We start from the raw sequence: 12399 nt of genomic DNA, 5'->3' as shown, positions 1-12399 counted from the left end.
GTTATAGACTTTAAACTTGAAGGACAATTTTATCATATTTTCTTATATATCGTAGAGGTAGTTTAGGAAACTGGATATTTAGACTTTGGGAGGGAATATGCTTCCTTTAAGCACAAGTCTATAAATAGGGTAGAGTTGTTAGCTTATTTTGTTGTTCATTTCGACGATTATTGATCTTGATTGTAATTGTGTATTCTACACTATCGATACTTTGAGATACTCAATTGTTCAATTTAATTAATTCTGCACTTGATATTGTTTAAATCATCTCGATTAATCGTTAATATCTTGTTTAATTGAAGACTTAGTTACTAGGTCGATTACTAAGGACCAAGAACTGGTATCAGTATCGGAGCATATAGAAATTTAATTCTTAATTGATAATCTTGATCTGCATCTCCTGTCAAAAGTAGCGTCAAATTCAGATAACGCGCCTCCGAATCAGAAAACTCAATCCCGAGATGTCATTTTATGGGTGGCTAGTAGAAGGCTTTGAATGATATAAGTTCGTGAACATAACAAAAAATTTGATCGGTTAAATTTGTAGTTAGTGAGCTACGTAACAACAACTAGAGTATCTGTATTATGCTTCTACTGGTGGTGTACTTAAAGTTAAAAATGTTGCTGTATATGTACACAACAAATCCCTAACTGATACATTAACCCTAATTAGTAATATCATTAACCAAATAATCATTAGACATCAGTTTCAAACCTTTTGTACACCATGTTGTAACTGAGTTGCAAGTAGAAGGTCACAAGTTATGTGGGCCATCATCCCTGATGGGTCACAAAACAGTCCATAGACTTTAGTGAGCCATGGGTCACAGACAGACCCATTTATCCTGTCAAAACATACCCAATATAGCCCATAAATCTTAATGGGTCAAAACATACTCAACATAGCCCACCACAGCCAACTCTTTGGAATAGAAGCCGATATCTTATTCACGGTTCCAACACAAAATGCTACAATAAACATGCATGTTTTAGGTCGTATAATACCTTTGAAGCCATAAATCGTCTAAGGGCAAAGAAAACCCATCAACCGGAGCTAAATCGTCCGCAATAAACATAGTGTTTTAGTTTTAGAGAGTGAGGTGACAAATGAAGAAAGAGATACTTGATCTGAGATTTGTAACTAACTTTTTCACTAGGCTCTCTTGAACATTGGCTAGGGCATCAATCCTAAACCAAGAGGGTGGGGGTATTTATAGCCAGTACGTCTTTCCCCTTTACATCTAAGTCCCAACAATTATTGAATACAGTTTAATACATTTTCGTGCATCTCCTTATTCTAGACCTACCATTCTACTTTGATATGGAAAACCTTTAGAAGGTTTTTTTGATAGAGTTTACCGCATAAGCCTCATTGACGTTTATCATATGTTACTTGTGGGTCGGGGCCAAGTATCTTATATCATAGAGAGTATGATTAAGATTAAACATTACCTCTTTATTTTTGTGATGTTTTTACTATTCACTATATGGTTTTTGGGGGCTTATTACTAGATTTTAGGATCTCCTCCTTTACTGCTTGTTTGATTTTATTTGAAGCATGTTTCAATCTCCAACTAATGTAAGAGGTCAAAAATTGAGTTTTGAGGAGCTGTTTGGAATGGTTATTGGTCTGAGCAACTTGCTAGTATCCCTTCAACCACTAATTAAGCAACGAGCAAATAAATTGGTTAAAATCGGAGTGTTGTTTTTCATTTTCTTGGTTGATGCGTTTTATTTATGCCTGACAATTGGGTCGGGTTGGGTCGGGTCGAAACGGGTATGGGTTTAAATAAGTCCGGGTCGAAACGGGTCTGAAATTTTGAACGGGTCGGGTCAAAAGCGGGTCGGGTCGGGTAGAGACCTTTTTTCTTTTGTGTGTGTGTGAATTCTTTAATATAATATTTGTTTAAATTGGTTGACTACAGGGATTCACTGTTCGAACAAGTTGTATTGGATGCTAAAAATACTTGAAAGAAAATTTAGTGTATTTCGTAGATGTTGTATCTATCTCATGGTTTCATTTTGTTTCCTTTTCATTCGTCGATATTAATTATTAAACAAGTTATTTTAAAAACTTGAGTAACATTACTTATTTACTTGTACATAATCATATATATGATATGATTTATTTTGTATAATATAACTCTAGCTTACATGTTCAGAATCATGGTAAATAAGATGATGACACAAATCCGAGAGACTATATGTCATATAGATCAGGAAAGCTTCTCGAAATAGGTTTTCAAAATTTATTCTTCAAAATTTTAGATATCCTTTGGTACATGAATATAAACACAAAGAAGCAACAAATTTCTCGTAAATCCACATACAAGAAATTAAGATCATTGTCATATTTATAGAAACAACAGAGAAAGTTCAAGGCTTTCAAACTACAAATCATTCAACAAAACTACAAAGAAATTTCAAAGACTTCAATGTAATAGTGAAAACTCTTTTCTCGATTCCCCAATCTTTCAAAAAGTTGATCATGTACTCTGCTAGTAGAACACCACCGTGTGGAGGAGGAATAACTCGAAAATTCAACACTTTGTTTCTTAATGTCCAACTCTCATCAACATAATGTGCTGTCAATGCCATGTAACCGTCGGTAGTAACGGATGTCCACAAATCGGAAGTAAAGCATATCCTACTCTTGATACTCTCTAACTTATGTTTAAGAATAGCTTTCTCTTTCTCAAAAATCTTCACAACATCTCTTTTTGCGGTGTTTCTTGTTATTGGCTTTGTATCTGCATGTAAAAACATGTGCAAATCTCTTGTTGCCTCGTGTTCAACATAGGAGAATGGGTAGCCATGTTTGATAATAGAAATTGCCAACTTCTCTCGGTAAACTGTTTGGTCTAAACGAATACGATTTTGTGGCGGAGCAGACTGATCGTTGCTAAAACACCTGGGGATATGCCGTTTCATATTGGAAGTTCCAAACTCAGTCTTAATTAGTGTGCCACAGTTGTTACATCTCGCCTTTTGCACTCCCTCATCCCCTAAAGGTAACTTAACAAAATAATCCCATACACGCGAACGTTTTTTGCCCGTTGTAGAAGAACTAGCGTCTTCTGTAAAGACCCGTCCTAATCCATAAGGACAAATACAATAACATATGATTACATTGCGATGTATTTGACCTCTATATGATACATTTTACAAACATTGCATTCGTTTTTAAAAGACAAACTTTCTTTACATCGACAATTGACAGGCATGCATACCATTTCATAATATCCACTATCCAACTATAATTGACTTAATAATAATCTTGATGAACTCAACGACTCGAATGCAACGTCTTTCAAAATATGCCATGAATGACTCCAAGTAATATCCTTAAGATGAGCTAATGCACAACGGAAGATTTCTTTCATACCTGAGAATAAACATGCTTTCAAGTGTCAACCAAAAGGTTGGTGAGTTCATAGGTTTATCGTAAACAATAAAATTCATCATTTTAATAGACTACCAGATTTAATATTCCCATTTCCCATAACCATTATGCATAAAATTCATTCATATGGATTGAACACCTGGTAATCGACCTTAAGAAATTGCATATAGAATATCCTCATCATTCCGGGACAACTTCGGACATGATAAATTTGCCATCATTTCGGGAAAACTTCGGACATGATAAATTCGCCATCATTCCGGGAAAACTTCGGACATGATAAAATCGCCATCATTCCGGGAAAACTTCGGACATGATAAAATCGCCATCATTCCGGGAAAACATCGGACATGATAAATTCGCCATCATTCCGGGAAAACATCGGACATGATAAATTCGCCATCATTCCGGGAAAACATCGGAATGATAAATTCACCATCATTTCGGGAAAACATCGGACATGATAAAAAGGGCACATTCGATTTCGATAATTCAACCATAGAATGTAGTTTCGATTACTTGTGTCTATTTCGTAAAACAGTTATAAAAGTATTTCATGTATTCGCAGTTCAAAATATATTTCAAAAGCATTTAACAAAACAGTTATAAAACAGCGCATGTATTCTCAGTCCCAAAAATGTAAAGAGTAAAAGGGAATCAAATGAACTCACCATACTGTATTTTGTAGTAAAAATACATATGACGGCATTGAACAACGTAGGGTTGGACTCGGATTCACGAACCTATATCATTTATATATATATATATATATTAACACATATAATTTACATGTAATAATAATCAAACTAGTTTATATATATTACTTATTTAATTTAGTAATATATATTTTTTATTTCAAAGATTATTTATATTTATTTTGTATATTATTATTTATACATATAGTTATATTAATACATATATATCTTTATATTTATATTGTTAAATCAAAATTTGTTAAATGTAAATATTTATGTAGATAATGTTTTTAGGTTTAATATATAATGTATATGTAATATTAATATAGTTTTAGTATAGGTAATAAATATATTTTATGTACAAAATTTTTATCTGTTAAATGATAGTTTTGATAATAATCTTTTACTAATAATAATAATAATAATAATAATAATAATAATAACTTTATTAATAATGATAATAGTAATAATAATGATATTATTAATAATGATACCCGTGACGATCGCTCCAAATCCATATGGACGAACACGTCATTCATTGATTTCATTGCGAGGTATTTGACCTCTATATGATACGTTTTGTAAACATTGCATTCTTTTCAAAAGGTACACAATAAATGAATATCAATTTCTAAGGTTTTCAACGTTTGATGATTTCTACATATAGACAATCACCATAAATAATAGTTTACTATAATAAATCCGTTGACAATGAAGTCAAAATAAGATACACGGTGATGATTTTGTGAATGCAAAGTTTTCTTGAATAAAGCATGTATGACTCCATGCACATAGCTTGTATCACACATAAGCAAACAGCGGAAGACTTCTAGAAACCTGAGAATAAACATGCTTAAAAGTGTCAACACAAAGGTTGGTGAGTTCATAGTTTTAATGTTGCGCATAATCTGTATATAAAGGTGAATCACAAGTTTTCAGTTGTTTCATCCAGAAACGTTTATCAAAATATTCTACGAAATTGAGCACCCTGGTAACTAAACTTAACGTATATATATTTTATACCCTTTGTATAATCATCTTAATAATACACGCAAACCAACGTGTACGCTTCTCAAATAGCATACGTCTGTTAAAAGGCTAGCGCTCTAGCTCGGACGGGGATATCAAGCCCTATGGATCCATATACTACTACTCGCGCCCACCAGTTCTTATAACTGGCAGTTACTAGTTACCAAAGCTAAGGGATTTTCGGTTCAAACTCAGTGTAGAATTAAGTATGTACTTGTATCCATTGCGTTTAAAATAAATTGCATGTATTCTCAGCCCAAAATATTTAAAGCATTTAAAAAGGGATCTATAAACTCACCTTAGCAGCACATAAGGTCATTCATCAAAAAGTGACCGTAACTCGGAATGCAAGATTAACCGTAGATCTCAACCTAGAGAACATATGTTGGTCAATACATGTCTAATAAACTAGGTTGGGTTATAGTGTATCACAATCCTAATGCTCGAGATTGACATACAAAAGTTATCAAAAGTCATTTCAAAAAGTCAATTTTGACAATTGTTCAACAAAACGAGACGTGCCTTATATAAGGATTCATTTACTTGGCTAGTAGTATTTTATCAATCTCATAAACAGGTTGTTTAAATATTAATTGCATATTCAAAAGCAATTTCAATTAACGTCAATTATAATTCAGTTGACCATATCTTTTGATTCGTTCATCGAAATTACGCGATTTCTAAATGAAAAGTTATTGATTTTTCGCCAGCTTTCCGAAAACATGTATATCATATACCTTTTACCAGTAATATATGTATTTAATTCGTGATTCATTATAAACTGTTTAACGACGAAATTTAGCATACAAGCATGTATAAATATATACTCGAGCACTAGACATGTATACACTATTAATATATAAAAGATAAGATATGAATGCTCACGTATCAATATTGAGATTCAATATTGCAGGAAAGTACGTAGACGCAACAGAGATGATAAATACTAGGTTTGACTTGCGAACAATACCCATGAACATTACCCATAACCTCCATAGCTATAACCCATAATTTCCTTAGTTCTATCCCGTTTGAAGCTTGTTTTGAAAGTGACACGCTCATGACCTCGTCGTAATATTTTATGTATAATATTACTAAAAATATTAAGATTAATAATAATAATAATAATTATTATTATTATTATTATTATTATTATTATTATTATTATTATTATTATTATTATTATTATTATTATTATTATTATTATTATTATTAATATAATAAATAAATACTTAGGGAGTAATATAAGTGTAAAAAAACTCGAGCAGAAACCTGATATTTATAGCCATAATTCCTGATTCTGATGCCCATGCGATCGCATGGATTTTATGCCTATTTCTCATGCGATCGCATGGCCGTCAGATCCAGCTCACATATTTTTTGTTTTCTTGTTTTTCGACATAATTAAATATAATATATATAATATATATAATTTAAATAATTAATTATATATTATATTAAATTCATGTGCATAGTTGACTTGTAATTTTCGTTCCGATGACTCGTACATTGTCACTCGACTTATGTCCCGGTTCCGGTTTCTCGAACGCATTTTCGTACGCTTAGAAAACTCGCAATTTACGTTTTGTGACTCGTACCTTTGTCAAAATATAGTCTTAAATTATCAATAAACTATATCATTCTAAGTGTATCTTAAACTTTCGAGTGTTTTGGTCATTTACTTCTATAAATCATTGTCTCGCTATTTGTTAATATATGTATAATAACAAATCGTTTTATGACCAAGTTAATATATATTTTCAACATTCATAAACACGTTTTAAATATACGTCGCAAGTTATTCATACAATTAATATTCCAACTTTTCATATATATTCAAATAAATATTTAAACCAATAAGTTTAATGTACGGTATCAAACAATTAATACATTGTTATGTTTTCAAGTTATAGTATATATATATGTATCTATATACATATAATTGTTCGCGAATCGTCAAGAACAACCGAAAGGTATTTGAATATATGAAAGTAGTTCAAAAATTTTGAGATTCAGTTTTACAGACTTTGCTTATCGTGTCAGAAATGTTAATCATACAAAGATTAAGTTTAAATTTGGTCAGAAATTTTCGGGTCATCATAATACCTATGTCACTAGTAATAATAATACTAATAGTTATAAAAATGATACCATTGCTAATATTAATGAAAGTAATATTAATTTGAATTATTTTCATAATATTAGTAATAATATTAATAATCATAATCATAGTAATAATAATAATACCCATATTAATAATAATGATAATTCTATAATTTTTAGTGATAATACTTTTAATGATAATGATAAGGATAATAATAATAATAGCAATATTAATATATTAATAATAACAATAACCCTAATCATAATAATAATAATAATAATTATTCTATTAATAGTTATAATAATAATAACTAGGATACTAATAACGTAAATAATAATAATAATAATAATAATAATAATAATAATAATAATAATAATAATAATAATAATAATAATAATAATAATAATAATAAAAAAATGGAATACTACCTTAAGGAATCGGGTTTAAAAAAAATACAAGCCACTGCAAAGCTCGAACCTGCGACCTCCCGCTCACATATGAACCCTATTAACCATTCTTCCAATCGTGTTTTTCTGTTATAGTACTAAACCCATTTATATTTACCCTATGATTTCTGTTTCTCTTCTTCATCAATATTCCAAATAATTGGAAATCACAATAACCACCATTCATCAAATCATTTTTAGGATTTGCAGAGGCTACCAGAATGTTGGTTATTTACGTGTAATAAAACTAAAAAGAAAAATTTAAAAAGAATCAATAGCAGCAGTAACTGGTATCGCGAAAAAAAATATATAAACTTAAAACATGATTCAACAATTTAGACTATTTTAGATTATGGTTTCTTCATAAAAAAGATTCTAAATCATGCCTATAAACTTTCTCTGTCGTCAATTTAACTGGAAACATCAGAACAAACTCGAATTTCGCGATGAACGATTCGTTTGACTTTTCGAAATTAAACTTTAACTCCAAAATTAGAATTCGTTTGGAAGAATTGAAGGCTGAGATTTTACAGTTAGTTTGGCTAGATGATTCCTAACACTTCTACATTTAAGGATTTTGAAGAATGGTTTGAAGTTGAGCTTTTGGTGAGATAAAATTCGCGAACAGAGACAGTCGATGTATTATTTTTTTGTTTAATTTCTCAGTTAATTAACAACTGTTAGTAAATATACTTGCTAATTGATAGGAAAACTTGAATCATTTTTTGTCATCAAATCTAAAATATTCACTTGTTTTATAGCAAGATTGTGTCGACACAATTTTTTTTTGTCAACAGAAAATATAAAGAGTGGGTAATGATGTCTAACAGACTTTGTACCTTATATCTGACTTTTAGGTTATATATATTTATTATTAATAATGAATAAGTATAAATATATTAATAATACTTTTAATATTAATAATAATAATGATAATTTTAATAAGTTTAATAATAATAATGATAACTAATAATATTTGAATTACAACTAAATTATAATTTTTATCATTCTTATAATAATATTTATATTTAAAATCTTCATTTTAATAATCATAACATTAAATATATATTTGTAACCATAATAATAATATTATTATTAATATTACTAACATTGATATTAATACCAATAATAATAATGAAAGAAATGAAAATTTTACTATAACAACTATACTTTAACTTGTAATTACATTTAATGTATTACAATTTATTAATTATGTAATATAATCATATCATAAATTATATGGTAACATTTATTGATTATTTAACATGTATATATTAAAATTTAGTAACAATTATGAATAGAATTCATATATATATATATATATATATATATATATATATATATATATATATATATATATATATATATATATATATATATACTACTATTTATACAATTATGTTTTAAATATTAAGTAGATAACTAATTATATATATTAAACAATTAAACTCAAGGTATAACATTATACATTTAATACTTTGATAACGTTGACAAATTATGTTCGAAACCATCTATATCAAATATACTCTATATATTTAAAATAACAAGTTTTAGTCATTCAAAGTTATCTTTCATAATACCTAATTACATAATGGTTCATTGATATATATAATGTAATTATTTACATATATAATTATTTATATTTACATTTGTGTTTACAATTAAAGGTTCGTGAATCATCGAAAATAGTCACAGCTTAAATGAATACATTAAAACAGTTCAAAAATTTTGAGACTCAACATTACAGACTTTGCTTATCGTGTCGAAACTATATAAGAATTAAGTTTAAATTTGATCAAAAATTTCAGGGTCGTCACAGTACCTACCCGTTAAAGAAATTTTGTCCTGAAATTTGAGTGAGGTTGTCATGGCTAATAATAAAAATGTTTTCATGACGGATATGAGTTGATAAATAAAGTTTTATCATCATTGATTAATATAAATAAAACGATTCGATCATATGAAGCATACGAGTGAAGCTGTCACAAAAGAGTGAAATGAGTAAATGCAGGTTTGACTTTACTGGTGACGTAGTCACAGTTGATTTTCGGAATTCAAGGAATTTAGAGATAATCTTTGAATCTATATAAGATTTGATTCTTCGGTAATTCAAGAAATTAGGATCTCTCTAATTAAATGCGAAGATCCGCCTCGATTTCTTTATCATATATTTCACTATAAATTAACTTCTTCCGTTCCATTACTTTTACCACTCCTAAACTCAATTTCCAAATTCAAAAGATTATGAAAATGCTCAATCAAGTTCTGATCCTTGTCCTTATCCTGACTATCGCAACAATCATTCTCCTTTTCTAACTTCCACCGGAGGAGTCTGTTTACTTCTACTTTGCCCTTGGGGTTATAGTGTTTTTAATTCTCCCGTGTCTTTATGTTGCGATAACCATTGATATACACGTTTTGTAATTTATGTGTTGTTATCGAGCTTTATATTCTACCTTATATTTCAGAGCTCTTTACCTTTTATTCTCTTCTCGATTCTAAGTCAAGCCAATAATGGTCCAGAATTTATAGATATGAAATTCGGAATGAACATAGTTAATGTTCTAAGAAGGAAATCGTAGTGACACGATCTTGATTGGTTAAATTACCAGAATTCAAGAGAAAAGATAGAACTATCAGGAAGATATGTTCTCGATATGTTTAGAGATTTGATAGAATGTAAGAGTCGTGTAACATGGCACGTGATGACGTTATAGTCTGTGAATCATCAAGTTCCATTAGAAACTCAGCATGACTTACTGTAATATAATCACGTTGATCAAGTGTCATTATATTATACTAACTCATGCATCAATTTCCAACACTACTTCAAAAACATTCATAATTTAAACTCGAAGGTTTCAGAATTTAGAAACTAAAATAATTTCTTTTATGATGTAATGCAGATAGCGCGAAAAGATAATTAATATCGGATCAGAATAGTTATGAAAATATCTTCAGAAATATCGAGGATATTTATAATGATATTTTGGTATTTCTAAGTTCGATGGTTGATGAAGAAAGATTTTTCGCAAGATTTTAACATGAGTACGGAGCAAGATATTCGTTGAAGGTTTCATCGGATCCAGAAGTACCTGGTTTCTTTGAATATATGGTATGGTCCTTGTATTTGGCCTTGGTCTCCTTCATGGTTTACTCAATATGTTTTTCAGTACCAAATTTTCTATCGAGCCTTCCTAACACTTCCTTCTTTATCATCAAACTTTTGGCCGTTTAGACCATCTACTATTTTTTTTCCTATGCATTTAATGCTACGATATCTTAATCATTGGTTATCAATCCGAGGTGGTTTCAGGAGAATTGTGTTTTTAGATGATTAAACGCTGATGGTAATATGGTGGAATATAAAAGGTTCCCCTGGTAACAATAAAAGAGCACGCATATATTTCAAGGTTATAATAAGGTTGTTTCGAACGAAAAGTCAAAGTTGACTTGCTGGAGCTGTGACAAAATTTGCTACTTTGAAAGGAATCACCAAGTTATTTTGGGTAATAATAACACTAAATGAAATAGCACAGATACGTGTTAAACATTTACTCAGGTTCCGAGTGTTTTCAGGTGCATAACTATATGCATAAATCTTTCTTTCCGTAGATGAAGTGCGGTTGGTTCATCTTCTCGATTGAGGTATTTTCAAGAATCATGAAAGGGTTTGAACGCAGATTGTAATCGTCAAGATACAAATGAGGTTTAAGATGAAATCAAGTGGCAAACTTGAAGAATTGTTTAGTTTCATATGTTATAATCAATATTTTAATTCATTTTAATTGTCCAATCTTGATAGTCCACAGTTAGCAGTCCACAGTCACTAACTCAATCATTCATATATAGTTTATAATATTCGAATTAATTAATACGTATCGTGACCCGTGTACATGTCTCAGACTCGATCACAACTCAAATTATATATATTATTTGAGAATCAACCTCAACCCTGTATAGCTAACTCAAGCATTACTGCATATAGAGTGTCTATGGTTATTCCAAATAATATATATAGATGCGTCGATATGATATGTCAAAACCTTGTATAAGTGTCCCGATATTTAAAGTGCGTAAAATAAATAACAGAAATTAAATGACGATAAATAAAATGGCGAGAATTAAAATTGCGATAAATAAATTGCGATAAATAAATGTAATAGGAATTAACAGTTAGCTAGGAACAGTTAGCTAGGATTTTGTTAGCGTGGATTCTTAATAGAATTTCTCATAGTTAGTTTGTTTATTTCTAACAAATTTTATTTTGTCCAATGTTTTCTTCATTATGCCACTTGTTGGATTCTGGTAAATCAAAATCCAAATATGAAATTGGATGAAAATGGTTATTCTGCGGTGAACGGATACGTATATCGGTGGTTGTAAGTAGGATAGTGAATGACTGTTGAATCAGCATCGAATAATGTACAATGTAATTTATTAATGTGAAATCTAAATATTTCTCGAGTATTACCTACTCGTTAAAATATTTTCACCATTAACAGTTTGTACAAAAGAATTTTTAATTACAGTCTTTATGAAAACATATATACATATATATTTTTTTCAGATGTAATTATGGATTTAATGAGTTAATATAACATTAAACTCATTTGCTTTTCGGTTAGAATTAGAGTACATAATCTCTAAAACATTAGAGATTACATAATCATCATGTCGAACGAAGATAAATAATGTAGAACGTCACGTAGAACGATGATT

Source organism: Rutidosis leptorrhynchoides, chromosome 8, assembly GCF_046630445.1.
Source record: "Rutidosis leptorrhynchoides isolate AG116_Rl617_1_P2 chromosome 8, CSIRO_AGI_Rlap_v1, whole genome shotgun sequence".
In the NCBI taxonomy this organism is placed as follows: Eukaryota; Viridiplantae; Streptophyta; class Magnoliopsida; order Asterales; family Asteraceae; genus Rutidosis; species Rutidosis leptorrhynchoides.
Note: the sequence above shows the minus strand (reverse complement) of the source record.